Source organism: Gobio gobio (genome assembly GCF_949357685.1).
Source record: "Gobio gobio genome assembly, chromosome: 13".
Classification (NCBI taxonomy): domain Eukaryota; kingdom Metazoa; phylum Chordata; class Actinopteri; order Cypriniformes; family Gobionidae; genus Gobio; species Gobio gobio.
In genome coordinates, this window is record NC_137106.1 from 33,322,190 (window position 1) to 33,348,709 (window position 26,520).

Consider the following 26,520-nt stretch of genomic DNA (forward strand, 5'->3'; position numbering starts at 1 on the left):
ACTTTGAAAATCCTTTGACAGGGCAGAATTTTGTCACTTACCAGCTGTAACCAGCAGGTGGTGCTGATGTCTGTCTTTTTGATATACACTTCAGGCAAAAACAAATTTTTTCAGGCACTGATCAATTTTGAGATTATTTATAGAATGTTGTTTCAGACTAGTGGAAAGAAAACATCCAAAATATACATTTTAGTGTTCAATTTAATTCTCTCTCAGTAGTTTCAGTAGTCTGATGATTTTTTTTTTTTTACAGAGGTTAAACAAAAAGAAAAAGTTATATATATATATATATAATATGGAGTTAGCCTGCTTTGAACCTGGCTTTATTCAGTGTTCAGATTTCTGTTCTGAAAATGCATGCAAATTAGTGCAGAATTAATTATATAATGCCTCATTTGCATGTTTAAACAATATTTTTGAAATGTTGTAAAACAAAAAAAGTTTGCAATTCTATTAATTAGAATAATTCAAATTAAATCAACTCGGAAAGTATGGTGTTTTTTTTCACCATATTCACCTGTAGTGTCTTTGCCTTAAAGAATGACCTTTTATTTTTTATTTTACACATGACAGTGTAAATGCAAGTCTACAAATATGCTAATTCTCATAAAAATAGGAGAAGCTTCTTAAGGTTTTACCCGTTTTCATAATGTAAATTCTTTGAAAACTACATTAGCCACTGTCAGTTGCTGCTTAGCGATTTCAATGATTAAAATCACTTCTAAAAGAAAAAAGACGACAACTCGCTACACACACACACCACCCACTTACTTTGTTAGAATCAGTTTTGACCCCCCTTTTGCCTTCAGAACTGCCTTAAAGGGATAGTTTACCCAAAAATGAAAATTAGCCCATGATTTACTCACCCTCAAGTCATCCGAGGTGTATATGACATTCTTCTTTCAGACGAATAAAATCTGAGTTATATAAAAATTATTGGCAAATTATGGCTAATCCAAGCATTATAATAGCAGTAATAGTTTTGTTTTTGAAGTCCATAAAAAATGCATCTGTCCGTCAAATAACGTGCTCCACGCGGCTCCGGGGTGTTAATAAGGTCAAAATACATGCAAAATACTGCCGTGATCATAGATATATACTTAGATTCCTCATTAGTGCCTATGCAGATCGGTCGAATGAGGCATCTACGTATATATATATATATATATATATATATATATATATATATATATATATATATAATCTTTGATCGCGCTAGTATTTTGACCTTATTCACCAGAAGTTATGGCGCTGGGAATACTAGATGACATTCGTCTGATAAGAGGTAAAAAAAATAACATAAATTTACCGGTACTGTTTGGTTTCTCGCAGAAACCGATCGTTTCGTGTCTTAAGACATCAATGTGTCACCACGAGCCGCATGGTTTAATAAGGATTCGAATGTCTATGTGTTTTTACTCTTGTTGCTCTCATACTCTAAATGCATTATTCATGCATTATACGACTATCACACTGCAACGGTTGGAGTTAAAAATCTTCATTTGTGTTCTACTGAAGAAACAAAGACTCCTACATCTTGGATGCCCTGGGGGAAAGCAGATAAACATAAAAAAATCGTTTGGTGAACTATCCCTTTAATTCTTCATGGCATGGATTAAAAAAGGTGCTTGAAACATTTCTCTAAGATTTTGGTCCATATTGACATGATAGCATCACGCAGTTGCTGCCAATCTGTCAGCTGCACATCCATGATCCAAATCTCCTGTTCCATCACATCCCAAAGGTGCTCTACTGGATTGAGATCTGGTGACTGTGGAGGCCATTTGACTTTGAACTCATTCAAGAATCAGACCAGGCAACGTTTTTCCAATCTTCTATTGTCCAATTTTGGTGAGCCAGCGCGAATTGTAGCCTCAGTTTCCTGTTCTTAGCTGACAGGAGTGGCACCGTTGTGTCTTCCGCTGCTGTAGCCCATCTGCTTCAAGGTTGGACGTGTTGTGAGTTCAGAGATGCTCTTCTGCAGATCTCGATTGTAACCAGTAGAAATTTGAGTTATTGTTGCCTTTCTATCAGCTCAAACCAGTCTGGCCTTTTTCCTCTGACCTCTGGCATCAACAAGGCATTTTCACCCTCAGAATTGCCGATCACTGGATAAGAATGGTCTTTTTCGGACCATTCTCTGTATACCTTAGAGATGGTTGTGAGTGAAAAGACCAATAGATCAGCAGTTTCTGAAATACTCAGACCACCCCGTCTGGCACCAACAAGTACCAACCCATGTTCAAAGTCACTTAAATCCCCTTTCTTTTTCATTCTGATGCTTCAGCAGACCGTCCTGACCAAGATGCTTAAATACATTGAGTTGCTGCAATGTGATTGGCTGCATTTGCGTTAACAAGCTGTAGAACAGGTGTACCAAAAAAAAAAGTGTCCGGCGAGTATATATTTTCCCGTAACATATATTTTCTTTTGCACCCATAAAGCCTTCTGGTATTGGAACTACAGAAAAAAAAGCAAAAATGTGTGAGTATAATGTAAACCACTTGGCTGTAACTCAGGAGCTGCTTTGTTTCCTACGGCTGTTATTAATGGACTTCATGATCCATGTAAATAACGATGAAATTACCAAGTGCTTTGTCATGTGATTGGGAAAAGGCAGGTAATTGTGTTAGAACAAAGACTGTGGTTGTAGTACATTACAGGATTTATGGTGCACTGAATACTGGGCAGCGTACAAGATACTTCACTGTGGTTAAGAAATTGTACAGTTTCTGACATGAGCAATGTTCTCTTTGCATTGATTGATGATTGTTTGAAATGACTGATACATGAGAATGTTTATCTATTGAATAGCTTGAATAAGAGAGCTTTTTTAGGGAACCAGCTCTTTGTTGCTATTAAAGTTTCTGCCAAGATTAAAAAGACCTAAGTGGCTTTACGCTTGAGAGTGCATTTAAGCTTCTCACAGTTTTCAGTCCTAAGGGTTAAATGCAGATCAAAGCCGTGAGATTGATTTTGATCCCCACAGAGGGCCCATAATCTACTCTACTTCTGGCCACTTTCATCTGTAGTCTGGAGGTTGATTTCAGTTGAAAAAAAAACACGACAGCTAAGAGCAGCTTGTTGTTAAATACACATGGCAATGATATGCAGGAAGTTGCTTGAAGTTGATGTCTTTGTAAAGAATATTTGTGCTATCTGTGATAGCGTAAACGGAACAGCTACCCCAAAAATGAATGTCGTTCCAAAACCATATGACTTCATTTCTTCTGTGGAAAAGCAGAAAGTTCTGCCGGCTTATTTCCAAATGAAAGTGAATGGGGATGATACGATACCCAAGGTTTGATGTTATCAGGTCTCTTTGATGACGTCAAACTTAGGGTATGTTTACACGACACCTTTATGAAGTAAAATATCCAACTTCCGGCGGACCATCTTCCGTATTCAACTTACGAAGAAAGTGCAATGCCTCTCGCAGTTCAAAACAATTACGGACGTCCTTGTCGCGCTAATTACGCTTTTTTCATAAGTTGAATACGGAAGGCGGTCCGCTGGAAGCTAGATAGGCCTATTTTACTTTATAACATGTTAATTATGTGATAAATATGATATTTTTTTTACACCGATTCGCTTCAGAAGGCCTCACTTCAGAAGGGCTTTATTAACCCCCCGGAGCCTTGTGGAGCACTTTTATGATGGATAGATGCACTTTTATCGACTTAAAAAATGACCCAAAAGAGCCAGGACATTTTTAATATAACTCCGATTGTATTCGACTGAAAGAAGAGAGTCATATACATCTAGGATGACTTGAGGGTGAGTAAATCATAATTTTCGTTTTTGGGTGAACTATCCCTTTAAGCTTGACGTTGACAGTCACTGATTTCCACTTTTACACTCATTTTCCAAACAGTTAAAATGACAAATAAATGCATACTCCGAGAGCGTTCCACAGGATATGTTTGAATATACCATATGCATGCTCAAAATTGATCGTTTTAAACAGCTTGTTGTACACGCGAAGTTAATCGCAGTTCTGAAGTAATGAGTGCTGCATTGTAACGCACACATACATAGGCACGCACAGAGAAACATTCAGTAGTTACAGACATGTATTGTCAACAGTGTTCTGTGATTTATCAATAAAATAGCTTAGAAACTGAAAAGTTCTAGCATATATTTCTTAGTAACAGAGACAGAGACGCTGCCAGGTAGAATTAATTCACATGCAATCGCTCTATCTGCATTCATATAAATGCAATCCTACTGTGCTACTTTATCTGTATCTGATATAAAACTATTAGAAATCTGTGAGAAATATAATGATCCAAAGCTGTTATAAAAATAAGCTGTTATGTAGGGGCAATAGCCTTGTGGTCAGCGCTGTGTCATATGCCGTATGAGCACAAGGCAACCCGTGTTCGAGTCAAATTCAGGCTTATTTGTTCATTAAAGATGTCATTAGCGACTAGTCGACTCGACTTTCATCACATATATGTCAATTTAATTTTTTTTTTTATATCATTCAACCCCTACAACTTTGTATTTCTGATCAAATAAATGTAGCCTTGTAGCCTGGATGCCAGCCGAACTTAGCTAGCCTGGTCTTACCAGACTCTCCTACATTTCATTTGTACAGAGAGTCTGGCCACTCTCCATTGACAAGCGTTAACTTCCTTGAAGGCGGGTGCTCTGTTGAAGCTTAAAACTATTGGATCTGCCCAGAGCCACTCTGGATCTGCCATAACCAATCACTAACGTTAGGTCGTGACGTATGTCATGCGCCGTTCACCTCTGTTTCTCACATGGAAGTCCGTAAAAAAAACTGTGCAGCCATCTCAGTGTTGTGCATTCGGATTGTGATTTATTCATGGTGGAGGGGAGAGTTTTGTGATCGGGAACGCACTGCTCACGTGGTTCATAACATGATTGTATATGCTGTAAATATGCTGTCATATGCTTGGTATGATAAGAACAAATCCTGCCGTAAATAACGGCCTAATTCAAATGTTTACGTGCTTTTCTTCTTTTTATTTTTTGAGCGGTGATGAAATATATTGCTCTTGTAAATACTTGCCAGCATTTAAAGAAATACAAGTCTAGAAATGCATCCAAAGTACAGCGAAGCGCAACCGCACGGTGCTCTGCAGTGGTCAAAAAGGATATAAACAGTGAATTTTGAAGTGATATGTGGATTCGGACAGCAATTAAATTACCACACGACCTTGCCGTTTGTCTAAAACAGAAGGTAATTCGGCCGGGGATTTTTACGCAGGTGGTGGGAGACGGACGGCGATAAAATCACAGCTATAAATGATGACAATACCTCACGACTCCACGAGAAACAATTACCATCCGAATAGGGCTTCAGCCAAGTCTTTCACCACTAACTGAGCGAGCTGGAAAATCAAACTTTTCCTGAATCCTGTGGTCAGGACATCATGGCCACCAACGTTCTTGCTCCGGCTTTAACTTCTGGATATTTGGCAGCGGTGCCACAACGGAATGAAGGGTTTCTTTCGCATCTTTCTCCGCCGCCATTACTGAACTACAACACAAACCAGCGTACGACATCAACGTTATCGTTCTCAGCCACTCCCTCTGTTCGCTGATTGGACCGGTGAAAATTTGTTCGGAGAAAACCTAAGAATATACCGCAGTCCCATATGAAGGAAAATGAAAATTGAGCGGATGTACGTAGGAGGGCGGAGCCAGGCTAAAATTTAGCCCCACCCTGACTAGAATCTGAGTATGATGATGTCAGGCTAGTAGCTTTGGTGAGTAGGTTCAAAAAACGTTACTGATCCAACATTTTTGAATGATAGTGTATCTCATACAGACTTCTGTCTCTGTGTAATTTGTCGTAATATACAGGGATTTCCTAACGAATTATGCTCAGAATCAGTAATTATTACAGTGTTAGTTTAAGGGTCGAACAGGCGTTATCAGATACTGTAAATCATGTAATCCAGATACAATCCTTCTGGCTTAAGCAGTTTTAAAGAGCCGTTGTTTTAGCCGCTTATACAGAGCATAGGCTCATTCCCATTCGTTCCTGCATGCCGATAACAATATGCAGACCTGGGCTGTTTAAATATTTACACACCTCTAAAACTCTCAGCCCAGTCCTTAGAAGCCCTCTCTATACATTAAACAGACTGTCCTTCCAACCATGACGGCTCCAGTGTGGCATACTGACTCTGAGCTGAGGTGAAAGGAACAGCTTTGGCTTCTGAAAAGACATTTACTGACTGCCAAGACAATGCGGAATGTGAAAGACAAGTTAGGTGTCCTTAATTAATTTTCGGACTAGATCTGTTGCCAAAATAGGTGAAGGAGAGATAGTGATTATGTACAGTTGTAGCAGGGAGTGGAGACGGAAACAGTGGAAGAAGATTTAAAAGATGTAAAAGAAGAAGTAAGTGACCATCATAGTGACAACAGCCAATCATATTACTTTTCCAGTGTTATATGAACGCAATTGCCTAGTGTCTGCGCTGGCGCTTGAAAAGTTGAGCAACGCCGCGAGCAACGCCGCGAGCAACGCCGCGAGCAACGCTAGTGGTCCTGGTCAAGACAATCTCCTGAACTCCAAACTGAATATCAGAATGGGAAAGAAAGGTGATTTAAGCAATTTTGAGCGTGGCATAGTTGTTGGTGCCAGACGGGCCGGTCTGAAGATTTCACAATCTGCTCAGTTACTGTGATTTTCACGCACAACCATTTCTAGGGTTTACAAAGAATGGTGTGAAAAGGGAAAAACATCCAGTATGCGGCAGTCCTGTGTGCGAAAATGCCTTGTTGATGCTAGAGGTCAGAGGAGAATGGGCCGACTGAATCAAGCTGATAGAAAAACAACTTTGACTGAAATAACCACTCGTTACAACCGAGGTATGCAGCAAAGCATTTTTGAAGCCACAACACGCACAACCTTGAGGCGGATGGGCTACAACAGCAGAAGACCCCACCGGGTACCACTCATCTCCACTACAAATAGACCCCTTAGTGCCAATTGGGCATCGTTTAAATGCCACGGCCTACCTGAGCATTGTTTTGTGATTTACCACAAAACGTGCGTTTTGGGGTCAAGGAAAACGTGTGTTTCCGATATGTGTTTTTATATCAAAGCGCACGTCCTCGACGCGTGATTTGCTATTTAAAAACGCGTTTTTCTCTTTCCTCTGTGTTCTCAAAATTGCATGCTTACTTTTTAGGGCACACCTCTTATAAAGTAAAGTTACATATTATTGACCATCTTTTTAAGTAATTACATTATTTATGGCTATTATAAGAATTAAATGAAATCAGTATCAACAAAATCCCTCTTACCATTTATCAAAATCCACTTACACTGTAAATACAATTGCCTAAATACTGTCATGAGATTTTTATTTTAATGAAAATACAACAACAATAAAATAGTACAGTAAAAAACGTGTGTATATTAAACTTTTGTTAAAAAATGAATAAGACTGATGACATAAAATAGCTATACCCGAATAAATAAATAAAAGATATTTGGAAATTCCCCTTTAAAACGGGGAACCCTCAGTTTGTGGTTTGTGTGGTTTTTTTTTTTTTTTATTAACAAAAGTGATCTTGCGCTTGTGCCTCCGCTATCGTCCTGTCAATAATCTCGCTCGCGGCTATGATTACAGTTACAGTAAAATTTAAATTCACCATCATCGGTTCCCATCCTCAGCCGATCTGCATGACAGTTTTTGCCAGGGCCGTGCAGAGAGTTCTTCAGAGGCAGGGGCTCAAATGTAAAAAAGGGGCAATATGTAAATATATATATATATATATTAGGGGTGTAACGGTACACAAAACTGACGGTTCGGTACGTATCTCGGTTTTGAAGTCACGTTTTACAAAATTGCGTTTTATTAATTTTTATTCAACAGTGGTTTAATAAAAAAAAAATTGTCTGTCCTTAAATGAATTCAATTATAACTAAAAGTTTCTTAAAGATAATGCTGTAAACTATATAGGGAGCCCTTACATATTGCTTTTAAAGATTAACAACAGAGCCCAAACTATTAGCCTAAATTCATTTGCTATTTATTTTTAGATATAATAATCAACACTCATAAGCTTCACATAAAGCAGTTTTTGCATTAATATGTAAATCTAATTATTATTATTTTTTGATTTATTTGTTGAAATATAATCATTTAGTGGCTGTAATTTTCATGACAGGTTTATTTAAACATGCATTAAATAAACAAGACATCACTAAGAGGCTAAGTGGTATATAATGAATATATATAGGCTAATATAACGAATATATAGGCTAATATAGTGCATGTATTCAGTGAAAGAGTTAATCTCTCTAGTGAACTCACAGCTGTGGACACTGAATGACTTCTGAGGTAAATGTGATTCTACATGACATTGTTTGTTTACAAGCTGTTTTATTGTCTTTCCGCGGTTGAAACACCGATGGAGCGATTACACAACATATGATACGTTTCAGTAAGTTGTAATGTATCCTCAACATACCTTTAGATATATTCATTTCTTTAGGAAGAGATGATCGCGTTCACTCGCGCGCCGCGCGCTGCCTCTTGAAGTTGAACTGATACGCGTCTATCTGTCACGTCACATAATAGAGCTTTAAAACGGCATTTATCGTTTGAATTTCGTGATAAAATGGACTGAATACTTAATATGTTCGTGTGGGAACTCGGATTGAAGTGTGTTCCGCGCTTTAAACAAGCCGACTGTTAACTGTTATAGATTACATTCATAACCGTTCGGTACACGCGCACCCTACCGAAAGCCCGAAACGTTAGTTCGTCTGTCCATGTAGTTTTCAACCGATTTATGAATAAGAACAGAAAATTACCGCTCCACTTCACATGCCCAATGGAATTTGAACTTGCTTTGCCAGATTGGTTGGTGTATATACATGACAAACGGGCATTGGTGAATTGTGTAATACTTTAAAATATATAATATATAGATTTGTAATTAAATCAACACATTAGCTCTGATTATGGTTGAAAAAAAATATTGGTTTACATTTTTCCCGTAAGGCCACATACTCTCTGAAAGGACCATATTTGGCTCGAGAGCCGCTTCCGAACAGAGGAAAATCAGCTGTCAATCAAAACGCACGCAACCCATAGCAACGCGTTATGGCAACGCCTCAACAGAAATTGTCCGACTTTTGAGCCGTTCGTTACTATTGTATACATTGTCATCAATGTCATGTTATAATAATCACATTTATTTAGTTTTATTGACCACGATATTATCATTGATATTTGTCTGAGAGGGGCACTTTTCATTCATTTTGAAAAAGGGCAGGGGCTCGAGCACCCAAAGCCCCCCCCTCTGCACGTGCCTGGTTTTTGCAATGACCATCAATACTAGAAAAATGGGCAAGTGAAAAGGCACGCCATGTTACAATTTAGTAGGAACTAAAGAGCGCTCTAGAATGTTTGGTAGCAACATTGTTACTAGTATTGGGCATCAAGAACCTTGTAGTTCCTACTTGGAATCGTTATAAAAATTCAGATTGTTTTCTTTCTTTTCGTTTCTTTTTCTTGCCAAAATTGTTGCTGGATACCCCTCTGGCACTGGGTAGTTGCGCCCCTGGCTCACACCATACCATGATTTGTAAGAGATGGAAACTCGTGATGTGACCCTGAGCGGTTCATGACTCAAATGTATGCGTTTCAATGGCAACTGAAATTAATCTACAGCAGTCAGATGGTACAGGTCAGTGCTCTTTAAGTTGTTTATGTTCATTCATTTTATATGCTTTGAGAAACAAGGTAGTTTACACTCGTCTCTTGTCTCTTTCATGACCCTTTGCAAAGTCTGCTGTGCGTTCTGGTGTTTTGAAGGAGGCGTGGCTTTGGAGACTTTGAAGGGAGGGTGGGATCTCATGATTTCAAAGCTAGCTTGCTATTGCAAGCCACTCCGAAAATTGCCTACCCTACCTTTAAATTACTCAACCTGGTATTAAAAATCACAATAAGCGCAGTGTGAAAAACCCTTTTGACAAGTTCATTTAATTACTATTAGCAAGTTATGTTATTGCAGTATTTGCCCCAACACATTTAACATTATAAAAAAAATTATAGAATACAATAACATATCATGCTGTGTATTATGTCAGTGTTACAGAAGTCTAACATTAATTTTGACTTACATTAATTCCTTGAAATAAATTAGAACAGGCAGTAGTTTTGAGAATTAAAATTTGATCATGGGTTATAGTGTAGCCCCATGGCCCAATCTCTATCACCAGCTGCTGCCATGTTTGTAATTCCACCAGACAGCCCACCATGTTCAATCATTCCCATAATCCTGTGTAAGTCTGTCTGTGGCCTGCTTTTGCCTAAATAAATCCTATGGATCTCTTCTTTCAGTTGCTTTTAAGTGGAATGAGTGTCACATTAAACATCACGTGACTTACTGTATACAGAAGTATTTGGGGGAAATCTGTTAATGGGACATCAGTGTTCAATTGGTTTTTCATTCTCTAGTTCATGAAAAAAGTAAAAAAAAAAATATTTTATGTGTTATGATCTTTACATATTGACTCATTTACATATTGCCATGCTTCTGAACATTGCATCTGAATTTACATCTTACTAAAAATACTTTTTATAAGTAAGTAATAAATCTTTTTGGTATGATTTTTCAAGAATGTACAGAACTAAAATGAATGAATGAATGAATAAACAAATAACACCGGAGTATATTTTTCCAGCCCTGGTAAATTTGTCTAAAATGTAAGGTTTACTTGCTAGTGCTCACGTTAGTGGTCCTTTAAACTAAATTTGGCAAGATTTCCACAAATGAAAGGTTTTATTATCTATTATAATCTATTATAACAGAAATTGTTGTAGTGATTCAGTGTTACAGAATGGAAAAGAAAGCTTTGTGACAACACAGGGATTCGTTTTGGCACTCACATAAAAAAAAAAAAAACCAAATAAGCCCAGAATAATTATGTTATTCATTGATCATTAATTCAACATTTCAAATAGCAAAATAAGATGCAGGCCTATTCAAATTGTCTTTGAGATGTACTTTTAAAAAATGTTAGAAAAATGATAACATTATAGTTCATATACAATAAAAAAATAACTTGGTGTAACATTTAATTGCATTTTATTAATAGGCCTAGTATATGAATCTACAGGCTTACAAGCATCTACTTTTATTTATTTATGAGCAATGCATGTGGTTTAAATGTCCACTGCTTTTGGCGCTTTCGCTCGCAAGAATAGAAAAATGGCTTTTATTTCTAAATTATGACAGTTTATGATGTAAAAAGCATACTAACAATATAAGTACACCTCAGGAAACATTATAAAATAATAAAAAAAATCCACGCCTTGGGATCTTTTTAAGACATAGTAGGTCTACTACATTTCCCATGTGAACACGCGCCCCTCACGGTTGCGCATGCGTATTAATTGTCAATCCCAAACCTAAATGGGATGACGTCAGCCGCCTGTCGGTCGCGCTGTATTGTTGCACAGGGGAATGAGAGAGCGCAGCGCACGAGCTCAGAGCGTTCGCGGGGAGGATGGGACTGTTTACAAGGTAAGTTCTCAATCTCAGACGTCAAAACTGACAGCTACACGAGACAAAACAAACAAAGAGGATAAACGAAGCCGACTTTGGACTTCTTTTTAAAGTGATTTGTCTTTAAAGGGTGGGACATAGAGATACATGCTAAATCGGCGGTTCAATGGACGAATGACTGTCGTCTGATTTATAAAACAAATGAAACACATTTGTTTCCCGTTTCAATACTTTAGGTCTCATTCAAACGCTGCCTGCTTGTAATTAGGCTTTTAAACAACTTTAATGTAGTTCACTTTATAAACTGCACTTTATAGGCTACGTTGTGTGTCTCTCTAACTCATGACAGTTTGATTCAATGTTGCCATTTAAAACTTCTTTACACGCCAGATTTACTTCAGTTTAATTGAGACAGTAGTTGTCACTGTTTTGCCAGCTACTTTTTTGTTGTTGCTTCTTTTCATAAAGGACAAAGGAAAGTTAATGATTAAGCAAATGGAAATCTACCTTCGTGCACTGGAGTAGAAATGTTTGTGAGTTGTGTTTTGATAATGAAATGTTTTACAAAGAAAAACCCACAGATAAAATATTAGGAGAAAGATATTGTTCATTCACAACATGGCAGAAGTGTTAGTGATTGTTAGTAGGCTATACTTGTGGTCTGGACGGAGTATGCATTGTTTTTTTTTTTAGTATTTTAGTATTTGTTGTAGTTTTTCCTGTAATAAGCGTGTGGTTGTTGTGACTTGTATAACTGAGGGCAAAACTGAGGCTATTCTTTGTAATAATATCCGATCCATGAACACTTTTTTTTGTGGCATTTAGTCTGTTAGATTTGAGGTTATGTTTGTGTGCTTTGACAAAATCAACATTCATAATAGATATAAGCATGCATATATTTCCAAAATATTGATCACATCCCTTCCTGATTCGTCCTGCCACAGTCCTTCAATATATGTCCTTCACAAACTTCCTTTTTCAAAAGGATCGATATGTAAATCTGGCAAAAACTGCTTATCAAAGCAATTTCAGGGTCTTTGGCATTACATGCAGCAGCTTCACCAAAAAGATATTGGACTGATAGACTGTGTGTGTGTGGTCTGTTTTCTTGTGATATTATTTTCTCCTTTGTCGTTAATTTTAGACAAAGTGGTACAATTACGTCTGCACGCGATCCACCTCAGCATTTTAAATTATTGCAATAACAAGCAGTTATAGCGTTCTTCTGTGATCAAGCTCGCAAGCACAGACTTGCAGTGACAATGTAAGCATTAAAGCAAAGAGTCTGATGCGACCGAAATTGCTGCTCGCTCATGGATGTAATGCAGGTTCGTTCACATCGAAAAATCATTGCCACATTCCTTTATATCCGTGACTGCTCATCCAGGACCGTCTGACCTTATTAATTTGTTGCACCGTGCAGTGTTCAGCGTCTCTCGTTTAGTCACACCTCTAGTGCTTAACATGCTGGGCGATAAGCCAAATCCCTCCAGCAGGGCCCAGAATTCCTGCCTGCAGTCCCAGCACTGCCTGCAGTTTTTTTTTGGGAGAGGGTTGATGGTTTATGTGAAGGGTGTGTGTGTGTGTGCTTGTACATGGTCGTGCACAGCAACGAGAGTTTGTTTTGCTTAATTGGGGAGGCTGGTAGAGATGCTGACATTAGACGTGTGGGAGATGTCTTTAATTACTGAGGTGGGGTCACATTGACACATCTCCACTGTCTCAGGGCTAGAGAATGTCAAAATAGTGCCAAGACATGATACCGGGATTTCTTTCACATGTGCAACCGATACCAGACGAAAGTCTCCACCCTCCCATGGGCTCTGCCTCTGAGCTAATCTGGTTAAGTGCTTTTTTTAGGTTTTAAGTGTTATGTGTCGTTTCTGCGTCTCTTGAATACGTAATGTATGATGAAATATGTCGTAAATAGAAAAATGTGTAATATGTGGGCTTTTGTGGGATTTGAAACTGGTTTACTTTTGCTGTGCAGACTGAATTGAAAGTTAGAGGACAAGTCGGTTTGGATTTTCTGATCTGATAATCACATTCTCACGTTTCTTTGATAAGATTTTGTAAAAAATTGTAATGTAGTTTCAAGTTTAAAGACAGCCAAAACCCTCAATCCATGATGACAACCCCTCTGCTGTATCCATGGCAACAGAGATGTCTTTAAAGCACTGTGAGGGATGTCTCTTGTTTGCCTAAAGTACTATGCTGTACACCTTTATTGTTTTGACATTCTTAGTTTGTCACATCTACTGTACAGTAGATAACTTTAAAAGATAGAAAGATAAACCTGTCTAGAGCATGTCTGGGTCATAATTCCCCTCCAAATCAAAAGAAAAAGGTATTTTATTTAGAGAAAATATATCTTATTTTTAGGATCATTCTTTGAAAATATTTTTCTCATTAATAAAATATAATGTCTTTTTTTAGACCCTTTTCACATTTGCGGGCTAGTTGGGCTAACTTTTATAGCGTTGAATGAGAGTATACATTAAATATATTTTTTTTGTGTCCCCATTTGCTCAAATAACAAAAGAAAACTCTAAAATAGTGATTTCACAACTTTCAAAAAGAGGGAAAATATAGAGTGAGATTGATAACGGCAGTAAAAAGAGAGAAAGATGTAAATTTTTACCGTCACTCCCATAGACGCTGTATTAGAAACACCTTCACAGCAGCGGTAACTTGTTTTTTGTAATTTGATGCAAAAAGTAATATAATACAAAGTATTAGTGCTATAAATGTACATGCATAAAATAAAAAAAAATGAAAATACAAAACACTTTGCAGGATTTACGATAATGATGACCGTTAAAACGTGTCATCACAGTCTGTGAAAAGGGTCTATTACAATTTTTTACAATACAATAATTACAATATTTTAATTAATTAATCCTGAGCAGTTAAACTGCCCAACGTTCTTCAGAAAAATCCTCCAGGTCCTGCACATTCTTCAGTTTTCCAGCCTCTTTTTCATATTTGAACCCTCTCCAGCAGGGACTGTATGATTTTAAGATCCATCTTTTCCCACTGAGGACAATTGAGGGACTCAAACACAGCTATTAAAAAAGTTAAAACATTCACTGATTCCAGAAGGAAACACGATGCATTAAGAGCCGGGGGGTGAAAACCTATTGAATTTGAAAATCTAGGTAAATTGTACTTAATTTGTCTTCTGGGAAACATGCAAGTTATCTTCTGTTGCTTCTGAAGGGCAGTACTAAAAAAATTATATTTAAACAAAATAAGAAAAATTTGGACATCTTCATCCTGTTCAAAAGTTTTCGCCCCCCGGCTCTTAATGCATCGTGTTTCCTTCCGGAGCATCAGTGGATGTTTGAACTTTTTTTAATAGCTGTGTTTGAGTCCCTCAATTGTCCTCAGTGTGAAAAGATGGATCTTAAAATCATACAGTCATTGCTGGAGAGGGTTCAAATACGAAAAAGAGGCTGGAAAACTGAAGAATGTGCAGGACCTGGAGGATTTTTCTGAAGAACGTTGGGCAGTTTAACTGCTCAGGACAAACAAGGGACTCATGAACAACCATCACAAAACAAAAAAACAGCCGTGGATCATCCAGGGAACGACACACAGCACTGAGAATCAATGGTTCAGAAACTTTTTATCAGGGTTATTTTAATAAATTCAGCTTTTTTTTTTGTCTTGTGGACTATATGTAAAAAAAATGTATGTAAAATATCTTATTCAGGACAGTACTAAATAAAAAATAACATGCATTTTGTATGATCCCTCTTATTTAGTTAAAATTATTCCCATTTTCACAGATTCTGCAAGCGGTTCACATACTTTTTCATGCCACTGTATGTACAGGTACCTAAGCATCAAACGAAATGAGACTACCATATAGAGAGGTGTGTGTAAAAGAAAAGGTTACAATAACAATGTAAGTCCCATTACTCCCCAGGAACAACATTTATGGTAGAGAAATTTGATGATTAGGGTTGCAAGACATAATAAAATGTATGAGAATCTCTAATTTAATATTTAATCTTTTCCAAGTGCAGGAATAACATCAAATCATGAAGCCATTGCGATGCTTTAGGCGGGTTTGTAGATTTCCAACCTAATAAAATCCCGTCTGCGAGCCAATAAGGATGCAAAGGCAATAATGTTTAGTTGCCTTTGAGTCAGATTTGATTCATTACGGGGAGCAGCAAATATAGCAAATTCAGCTCTTCACACACTTTAGAAAGTGTATTGAATATGGTTGACCAGTAAACAGTAAGTGTGGGGCATAGCCAGACCTTCAGACTGACAGCAGAAAGTTTGGACTATCGCAGTAGAGTCATGTAATACAACCAATCACAGTTGTTTTGTTCCGTGTCTTGTGAGCAGCGCACTTCACATACTTTTGAAAATCCACCGTTTGGTTGATCCATTTAGCGCTCATTTGTCACAGTTGGCATTCTTCCACGAGGGAGTTTGGCATCGCAGCATTTGTTACCGGGCGAACCGTGACACACACGTCTCCTGGACATCCTGTTGTAGAATTCAACCAATCAGTTGACGACTTCGAAATTCCTGAAGTGTTTCCAGATAAGTGTGCCATATGCATCAGATGTTCAGCCAACGGTCCGTGGGCGTGACGTCTGAGGCTGAGACTAGGGCACGTCCAGAACATGTGAGCCAGATCTGCTTCACCTGTGTGACGTCTTATACAGGTTTTGTCAAAAGTAGGATTAAAAAAAGCAATGGTGTAAAACCTTGAACCGCATTAAACTCAATCGAGCGCAAGAGGTACTACCTTTCAATTTCTTTTCAGATCCGTTTTTAACATGCTTGTCTTCTAGTACTGGTGCCAGCCTTTTCTTCATCAGGTTGTATTTAAATTGTACTGTACTGCACTGCACTGCACTGCACTGCATAAGCCTGCTGAAGGAGTCTTGTGAGTGTGTGTGTGTGGATGTTGATGTGCCTCAGGGTTTGTGTGCCTCGGATAAAGGAGGTGTTCTCGGAGGCCTATCCCAGCTCTGTCCAGTGTAGTGGAACAAAAGCCCAGTGTAGCTGTTTAAATTTGCCATTCTCTCCTGGATAAAGCTCGGACAATGCTCTGATCTCATGTTATTCATATTACGGTCTTGCTTGGCACCCCAGTGCTCCAAAAAGCATTGCACCTCTAACCACCCAAGGTAGGAGGCTCTCAGCTTGGGCAGGGGACCCAAATACCTTTGAGCTGATCTGTCCTTTCTACAGGTTCCTGCGTTATCCATCATTGCCACAGCCCATGGCATCCTATTGCAACATACAACTGACGCAAGAGCCCAAGTGGCATTCCTTAATGGAGATCAACTAAAGGTTTGCTTCTTTGACTCCTCTTAGCTAATACCATTCTACTTTAACAGTGCTTTTGTGTTTGACTGGTATTCATGAAGATTTCTTGCTGTAGAAGTATACCCAGATACAGTATCTAGACTTTAAGCTTGATGATGGGTGGAAAGGTGCCAGTTTAGATAAACAAAATCCAAAGACATTTCCAAATGAGTTAAAAATGTTGAGCTAATGTTTACACGGGACAGGTGTGGAACATATACTGTATGTGATTTCATGGCCTGCTATAGATTCTATTATTTTATACAATCTAAGCCATGAAAACATTCAAAGCAATTAGCCCTGGTAACCAATTAGTAGTCATTTAACATTGATTTTTATCCTCAGCCGGGGGTTTTCAAACTTTATTGATGCCACAAACACTTAAATTTGATGATCCCCTTGAGAGGGACCTCCTAAAATATGCAGCTTTATGTATAAAGGCTAGGGGTGGGAATCTTTAGGCACCTCGCGATTCGATTCGTTTACGATTCAGAGGGCTGCAATGATAAAACAATTATCGATGCATCTTTTTTTCTAAACAGATTTTTTTTTCTCACTTGGTAATTTTAAAGCAAAGTACAACACGGGAAAACTATCGGTGAGGATTTTTGCCGATAACCGATCGTTCCACCAATCAACTCGGCAAAACCGATGAATCGGTCGACCTCTAGTAATAACCTCCTCTTATGTGCAATGAGCAATATAATCCTTCAGACAATAAAATAAACATTTTCCTGTACCAAAATCACAGCTTTTATACTAAAAAATTGAATTCTGTACCAGCAGCTCTCATGCAAAAGTAATGCTTGTGGACTCGGGCATATTCTGAATAACTAACATACAGCTGCTCTTATACACAAATAAATAATGAGACTTATGACTTAAAGCTAAATTTCAAATTTTTGCTGTATATCACAATCGAAAACAGCTATTATGAAATGAACATCTGAACACTAAATTAAAATCTACAGAGAATAAGGACGCAAATCCTTGACCATCAAATTTGCGATAGAGTTTGTGGTCCTCTGGTTGGAAGCAACTAACGTTATCGGTACAAACGGAGTTGGAAACGTGTAATATGGTTTCTCGTGTTTGTCGTGTTTAGATTTTTTTGATACAACTTGCATATAGTGTGGCTCTTGTCCAGGTCATTTTCCAAGTGCTTCCATACGCTAGCTTTTAATGCAGAGGGTACCGGTCTTTAGAGTTACGCCTTTTGCGTTCCGTCAACATGACGTTATCAACGTTTAGAAAATCGATTTTTTTGACATTTGTGAATCGATTCAGAATCGTCCATGTCCCAATCGCGATGCATCTAAGAATCAAATTTTCCCCTCACCCCTAATAAAGGCCCATTGATACAGTTTTCTTTTATTTTAATTTGTTTATTTTATCTTTTTTTTTTCCTTTCTTTTTTTTTTCATCCGTTGTAGAAGCCGAAAGGGAGTTTTTTGGGGGGTTTTTGCACTTTTTTCCCCCCTCCAGCTTGAAACCCCTTGTCCTCAGTGACACATGGGAAGGCTGCTTCTACATTGAGTGGGTTTTTAGTGATGGATTCACCAGATGGAGAAGGTGGTGGCCAGCCGCCATTGTCCATTGAATCCACATCAGAGGTTCAAGTCATTTACGAAAAGCAGCAGCAGCAGAAACTGCGTAGCCTTGAACTCCACTTGCACCAGGAAGACAGGCCGACAATTAATACTCTTGGGGATTGAAACAAAGATGTTTTGGAAGTCATTGTATTCAAGAGCTGAGGGCGCTAGCTAGCATTGCAGAAGGGAATGCCTGCGACCTGCCAGCGTTAACTAAACATTTCAGTGGGCCATGAAATGTGTGCAAGTGTGGGTTTAACTTAAGTGGAAATGCAAGTTCCCAACAAGACCGCTGAGGCTGAAAATGCAATCAAGTCTGAAGGTCTCTAATTGGCTCTGGATTGGTGCCGGCACATGCGGTAGGGTGTTTCCAAACAGTAGCCAGTGGCAATGTGATTCTCGGGGGGAATTTTATTGCCCTTTTTGTTACCAGGGTGAACCAGTATGCTTCTTCTGGTTTGGCAAAGACTAGAAGCCCTTAGGGTGCACATTAGAGCAATAATGGTGGGGAAAACTGACTACATTTATCCTGCGGCGTGGAAGAAAGGCCACAGAGCTCTCAGCTTCATCCCTTAGACTACGGACAAAAGCAACACTGTTTGTGCCACCAGTCTTGCCAGAACTATTTCTGAAAAAACGAAGTATTTATTCACTTTCTGCTATATTTAATGAGGCCGATAATAGTTGCGGTAGGGTTAGGGAATGCTAGGTCATGTCTCGGACTTAATTATTTCCATGTTAGCTACCACTAGCTGTCAGACTTGATGGTTAAATGGTGCTTGTCAACACTGGCTGTCACATGCAGCTATATGTTTAAGTGCAATTCAATTACAGGTTGTTTCTTAAGGGCGAGGCTCTCAGTTGTCACACCTTGAATTCATCCGCCTATGTGTGACACACCTTTAATGGAAAAAAACAAACATCCGAACCCAAAACATTGACTATATTGAACATTAGACATAGACTTTTAATGTAAAAAAGGGTGGGATTTATTCGAACAGATTGTTTTGAACTGCCGTGGATTAGATTTGTTTCGTATCAAATAAAGAGGACAGGACACTGTCCCCCGATTTGGACTGGCTGCTGCGTTTTCAAGATCTTTCTGGCACATTTCCTATTAGAATTTGACTTTGTTTGGACAGTGACTTGAAGAAACAGGATATCCCTTCTTTTATGGCCACAAAAGAGGCTTTTTTGCTGTGTAATGAGTGGGTGTGTTGATATGACTCTTGTGTAAATAAAATGAGTGATTTCTGCTGGCCTTTTGTAACTTTCATACTTTTTTCATACGTGCATCCAGTTCTGATTTATTAGAGCCAGGCTTTTATCCATTCCGTCGTAGGAGGTTTTTGGCCAAAGGGAAAGTTTCTATTACTTCATTTTGCTATAGTATTTTGAAAAGAACAGATTGTTCTGGGATATCCTGGGTGAAGGTCAGTGGTGGGTGGTGGAATAGCCCTCCGCAGATAGTGTGTTGTCATACTATAAACACTTTCCCATAGGCCCATGGGTCTACATGATGCACATCCTGTCACCAGGGCAGGCACACCCACTTCCCACACCAGTCTCTTTACCTGACAGTCTAAGGGTGTGAGAAATCCCTCAGAGAGGGTATGGCTGTATGTTCAGAATCTGAATGTTTACTCAAGACACGCCTTACAACCTGAAGAATTAGATTGGGTTCTTTCTGTCATTCTTGCGTTTGAATCTGATTAAATGCTTTGCATTTTGTGCTGCACTGATTGAAGAAAGAAAGTGAAATGATTGAAATAGTGTCCTCGTTTCACAGTGCGGGTGTTCAGATATGTTGAGGCGTAATTAAAGGCTGTTGCTGTAATGTAGGCGGTAAGCGACTGAAGTCCCCTGCCAATTGCCTTTTGAAGAAAGATGTCAACCAAGTCTTTTTTATCAATGTGAGATCTACACAATAACAGATTTTAAAGTGATTTTAATTTAGTCATCAGTGACTGAAAGTGCAAAAGTAATGAACTTCATTAAACATGAATGCCTTTTTGCACCTCATGGAAGCAGTCTATTTTATTTTATTTTATGATTTTATTTTATTTTATTTATTATTTTTATTTTTTTATTTATTATTTTATCTTATTTTATTTATTATTTTATTTATTATTTTATTTTATTTATTTATTTTATTATTATTATTTTTATTTTTTATTATTATTTTTATTTATTATTATTATTTTTATTCATTATTTTAATCTTATTTTATTTATTATTATTATTATTATTATTATTATTATTATTATTATTATTATTATTATTATTATTATTATTATCATTATCATTATTATTATTTATTTTTATTATTGTTTTTATTTATAATTTTATTTTATTTATTATTATTAATTTTTATTTTTTTATTTTATTTTATTTTATTTTATTTTATTTTATTTTATTTTATTTTATTTTATTTTATTTTATTTTATTTTATTTTATTTTATTTTATTTTATTTTATTTTATTTTATTTAAGATTAAGATTTGATGCAGATATCGATGGCAATACAAAAATATAATGAAATCACAGCGCTTGCAAGGCCTTTATAAAACCTGGCAATTTCTAATAATGTAATGTACTTCATTATACATGAATGCATTTTTTGCATTTATTTATTTATTTATTTATTTAATTTCTTTTTTATTTAATTTAATTTAATTTTTATCTTTTTATTTTTTTGCCATAAAAAAAGATTTGATTGCAGATATGGATGGCAATAAAAATATAATGAAATCATAGTGCTTGCAAGGGCTTTATAAAACCTGGCAATTTCTAATTTGTAAAATCAGTTTGTTTTTTAAATGAGCTGATTTAAAAAAAATTTTTTTTTTATCATTATCAGCTTTTGTTGGTAAACATTTTTAGACTTGTGTTTTTTTTATAAATTAAAAATAAATAAGTATTAAGTATTTATTTAACCACCTGATTTATTTAGACTTAAAGTCGGCATGAAACGGAAGTTGAGATCGTCTTTTTCTCCTTATTGTGACGTATATCCGAGTGGAACGGCTTCTGAAATTAGAAAAAATGTAGGGCGAGGCTTGATTTCGTCCTTCGGGAATTGATTGGATCGTTGGAAGTTGGGCGTTGCTAACAAAATGGAGGCAGATTTGAAGTTTGCACTCAGTTGTGGAGAAAAACTCAATCTATCTCTTAAATAAATGTATTTTCTTTCTAAATCTTTTCTACATAATGTTACTGAGCATATTTCCTCACTTTTCGCTGGTTTATGCTACAGATTTTACTTATTTTAAGCCTTTTATGGCTTTATTTCTGTAAAGCTTTTTTCTCAGCTCTCCCTTATAAGGGGGGCGCGACGCTGCATTCCTCAGTGCGAGTCGTCACGATAAGCTGTTCGTCCGACTATATTGAGTAATTTTTACATTAAAAAAAGCTTTTATTTCTCATATATTTCTCTCTTTTTGCCTCAAGTCCTTCTTGAAGAAGGTATTGTGTATACCTAGAAAAATGCACCTAACCACGATCAGTGACAGGTTTCTGAGAGGAGGTGCAGAAACGAGACGGGGCGATAACCCCGCCCTCGCGCCATAGCACATGACCGGGGGAGAAGATAGGTCGTTTCATGGGGGAGGGAAAGTTAACATATTTGATTAAAGATTATATGGGTAAATGAATTTTTTAAAAATAATGAAGTGAACAGATAAATCAGTTATAGTAAACACTACAATATTAATATAAAAATACAAATTGTAAAATTTGATTTCATGCCGCCTTTAAAATCTTTTATTGTTAGAATATTTTTTAATCAAAATGTTACACACAACAATGTCATTGTAATATTGCTTTCTGAATTGCAATTGGTCTCTCTTACGTTTATCTGCACACTGAATGTCATCTAAACTGCAAAGGCACAAAACCATAATGTGTTGATTCTCGTGCACAACTGACAGAAAACAAGATGTCTCCGTGGCATGATTTCAACCAAAGCACCTGAACTTACCCAAAACTTTAACAACTGCAAGCAAGCTGTTTCCGCAAGGAAATGCAGTTGTAGCTAGGATGAATATTCCAATACATAACCAAGATATTGCACTTAGATATTCTATTAAAACATGTTCATCATGCTAACAAAGTTGGCATAGACTCTGATCTCAAATGGTGCTGATGCAGTGAATGTCTGTCCACTCCACTGATGCAAAGGAGCGAAGTTCATGATCAATAATTGCTGTTGACAGACATAAATGCCCATTAGCAGTACCTACACTTCCTGACGATGACCCTAACCTGATCTCTGTGACCTGTGCTCAGCACAGAATAGGAAAGAGCCAGATGTACTCTGGTTTGTGTCCTTTAAACACAGGAAATTTGATCTGCACTTGGAAACCAAGGCTTTCATTATTGCTTCCAAGTGGTATTCTGGGAAAATAATGGCGTTTCATATCTGAAGCAGATTGCTCAAGTAAGGCAACTAAACACGTTGTACATGTTTTTGTGTGTACTCCATGTACAAGAGCACAGCTGACTGGTTGATGGAGATCAATGGAGTGACGTGAATGAGTGATTTAATCAGTCGCTGGAGTGATATGGGCTGATGCTAACTGAAGAATCAATCAGTGTTTTTGATAAGGTATGTGATCAGATGTCTGCTGTCTGAGCGTCAGACAACACTTATTTAAGTCAACATGAAATGAAAACCTTGTTGACTCCTGGTCTTGTTGTGCATGATTACATCAGTGCACATTATTCCAAATATTTTTTTTTGTCTTCATAACCTTTTAACAAAATGTAATAACTTGTTCAGTCTCTGAAACAACTTTCCTTTTTAGCTGGTCAATGTTAACCAATAACTGCAGTGTTAGACAATGTCAACAACCAATATCGACAGCAAATTCTCATCCAGGTCTGGTATTGAACGCCTACTTTTCACAATGTAATCAATCCAGCTTAACTCAAAAAATGCCATTACGGATGTAAAATGAGTTGCAGATGCCGTGCAATGTTGAATGAAACATGTTTTAAGGTTTATTCATAGTCTTTGCACACAGTATTTCCAGAAGTATGTATTCCACCAGATAGGATTTGTATGAAATGCCTGAAAGCTGGGTAGTGCTTTGCTACAGAACCAAAAAATGGCTAACGTTTCTGCAGTAAAGATGTTCTGTGACAGCTGTTCAGCTTTTGAATCGTCCTCTCCAGCTGTATTTGTAAGCTAAAGATTTGTAGACGGGAGTTAATAGACAGAAGGCATTCAGAATTATGAATAATCTGCTTTAACTTGTTTACAATCTTCACTGAACCCATTTTAACAAAAGCAGGCTTTATTTGTAGGCACGTAGAGAAAGCTAGTAATGAAAACATCTTTATTTGTGAGGATTAGTACATTGTTGGCAGTGTAAATCAGTTTGATATGTTTATAAAGGGTTTAAACTGTTCTAGATTTGTATGTTTTCCAAAGAAAACGTGTGGCGCTTGTTCACGCAAAACTTGCTGATAAACTTGTCGCTTTGAGGTTTCTAAGGTGGTTGTCTATTAGCCAGAGTCAAAAGAGTCTTTAAGATATTCATGTTAATTATATTGTTTTGCTCATTTTATGGCTGCTATTTGAAAATCTGATTGCTAAGAAAAATAATAACATACCTCCTCCCCAGTAAACCTCATGATTTGAGTTAGAGCTGCACAATTAATCGAATCATGATAATTACAATTACAGATGCCACAATTACATTATTGTTTAAAGGTGTATTATAAAAAAATAGTCAACTTACATTTTTCTGCATGATTAAGATGTTTTTTTTCTTTCTACATGTTAAGGTTTTTTTTGTCCATTGTTTTAATTTTAGTTTTAGGATAACATTATAATACCATGCATATTTTTATGTTTCTTTTTATTTAAAACCAATGTAGAGTTGCCATTTGAGGCTAAATGCTATAGAAAAGCAATGAAAGCTTTTCAGGAAGAGTGTTTTCAGCTTATTTTCATATAAAAATATAGCGTGCAGTTGCTTCAAACAATGGTATAAAGCTAGTCATTCAGTCAGGTGTTATTCATGTCTGTCACATTAACAGTTCAGCAATCGTGACAGTTGCCTTAGCTACAGTGTTATTTTAGTATAATTTATACCAGGGGTGTCCAAACCTTTTTAAAAGGCGGCCAGATTTGATGTTGTGGACACACCTGGGGGCCGGCTCCTTTTCTTATATATATATATATATATATGTTGTTAACCTTTAATATTAATGTGCAAGTAAGGGCTCCCTATATAGTTTACAGCAATATCTTCAATAAACTTTTAGTTATAATTTCATTAATTCAAGGACAGACACTTTTTTTCTTTTTCAGTAAACCAATGTTAAATAAAAATAAATAAAAAGCAATTTTGTAAAACTGCTGTACCGAACCGTGACTTCAAAACCGAGGTACGTACCGAACCGTCAGTTTTGTGTACCGTTACACCCCTAATATATATATATATATATATATATATATATATATATATATATATATATATATATATATATATATATATATATATATATATATATATATATATATATATATATATATATATATATATATATATATATATATTAGGGGTGTAACGGTACACAAAACTGACGGTTCGGTACGTACCTCGGTTTTGAAGTCACGGTTCGGTACAGCAGTTTTACAAAATTGCTTTTTATTTATTTTTATTTAACATTGGTTTACTGAAAAAGAAAAAAAGTGTCTGTCCTTGAATTAATGAAATTATAACTAAAAGTTTATTGAAGATATTGCTGTAAACTATATAGGGAGCCCTTACTTGCACATTAATATTAAAGGTTAAAAACAGAGCCCAAACTATTAGCCTAAATTCAGTTGCTATTTATTTTTAGGTATAATAATCAACAATCAAATAACACATTGTATGCAAACATGTAAACTTTACATAAGGCAGTTTTTGTATTAACTTCTAAATCTAATTATAAAATAGTTTTTTCTCCAATTCGTTGTTGAAATATAATCATTTATACACAGTGGCTGTCATTTTCATGACAGGTTTATTTAACTTCAAGACAACAGGTTAAGTAGAATATAATGAATATATAGGCTAATATAGAGCATATATTTAGTGAAAGTTGATTTCTCTAGTGAATAAAATTCTGTGGACACTGAATGACTGCCTGAGGTAACTTAAATGTGATGCTAACGTTACATGACAATGTTTAGTTTACAAGCAGTTATATTGACGTCTTTCCGCCGTTGAAACACTGATTTAGCGATTACAAAACAAATGATACATGACAGTAAGTTGTAATGTATCCTCAGCATACCTTCAGATGGTCATTCATGTTTATTCTTTAGGAAGAGAATCGATCACCTTCACAGATGATGCACGTCACCACATAGCATCAAAACGGCATTTATCGTTTGAATTTTGTGATAAAATGGACTGAATACGTAATATGTTTGTGTGGGAACTCTGATTGAAGTGTGTTCCGCGCTTAAAACAAGCCGACTGTTAACGGTTTAAGATTGCACTCGGAAACCGTTCGGTACAGGCGTGCACCGAACCGAAAGCCCTGTACCGAAAAGGTACGTATACATATAATGAAATTTGAATATTATTACTGCGTTAGATAGGGATGCACCGAAATGAAAATTAATAAGCCGAAAAAGCCGAATAATAATAAAACACTTGGCCGAAGGCCGAAGCTGAATACCGAACGCGGTTTTTCAATTTTCTTTCCCATTTATTTTACCAATTTTTTCACCATTGCATAAATTAAATAGTAAAAATTTGTTTAAAAAAATCTTTTTTTATAGAAAAATAAATGACAAAATTACAATTTAAAAATATTTCTTTAACACTGGACATTTTTTTGCATTCCAGCAGACACAAACAAAGCGCAATATAACTTATTTATGGTATTTAGTCTACATTTAATATAACTACAAATGCACAAAACTGCAAGTTTATGACAAAAATATAGTCTGTAATTTGGCCTTCATTACTCATTTAATACATGTAATGAAGTAAATAAATAAAATAAAGCCACATTTCTGACAAAATACCATGGTTACTGCAGTAAATCCATGATAAATGTTGGTGAATTGTTGG

At 36.6% G+C, this 26,520-nt stretch overlaps 1 protein-coding gene across 3 annotated transcripts in view; it reads left to right on the top strand.

The window, feature by feature from the left end:
• Nucleotides 1–11,435: 11,435 nt before the first annotated feature.
• The window catches only part of daam1a (dishevelled associated activator of morphogenesis 1a), a 76,867-nt gene continuing 61,782 nt past the window's right edge, over nt 11,436–26,520 (top strand). Inside the window, exons 1-2 of one of the 3 annotated variants that reach the window (XM_079833297.1) lie at nt 11,447–11,529; nt 16,732–16,833. The gene's annotated coding sequence lies outside the window, so the exon portion shown is untranslated. Of the gene's footprint in view, nt 11,530–16,731; nt 16,834–22,926; nt 23,046–26,520 lie in introns of those variants that run through there. The other 2 variants (XM_079833296.1, XM_079833295.1) reach the window with 2 other exon arrangements.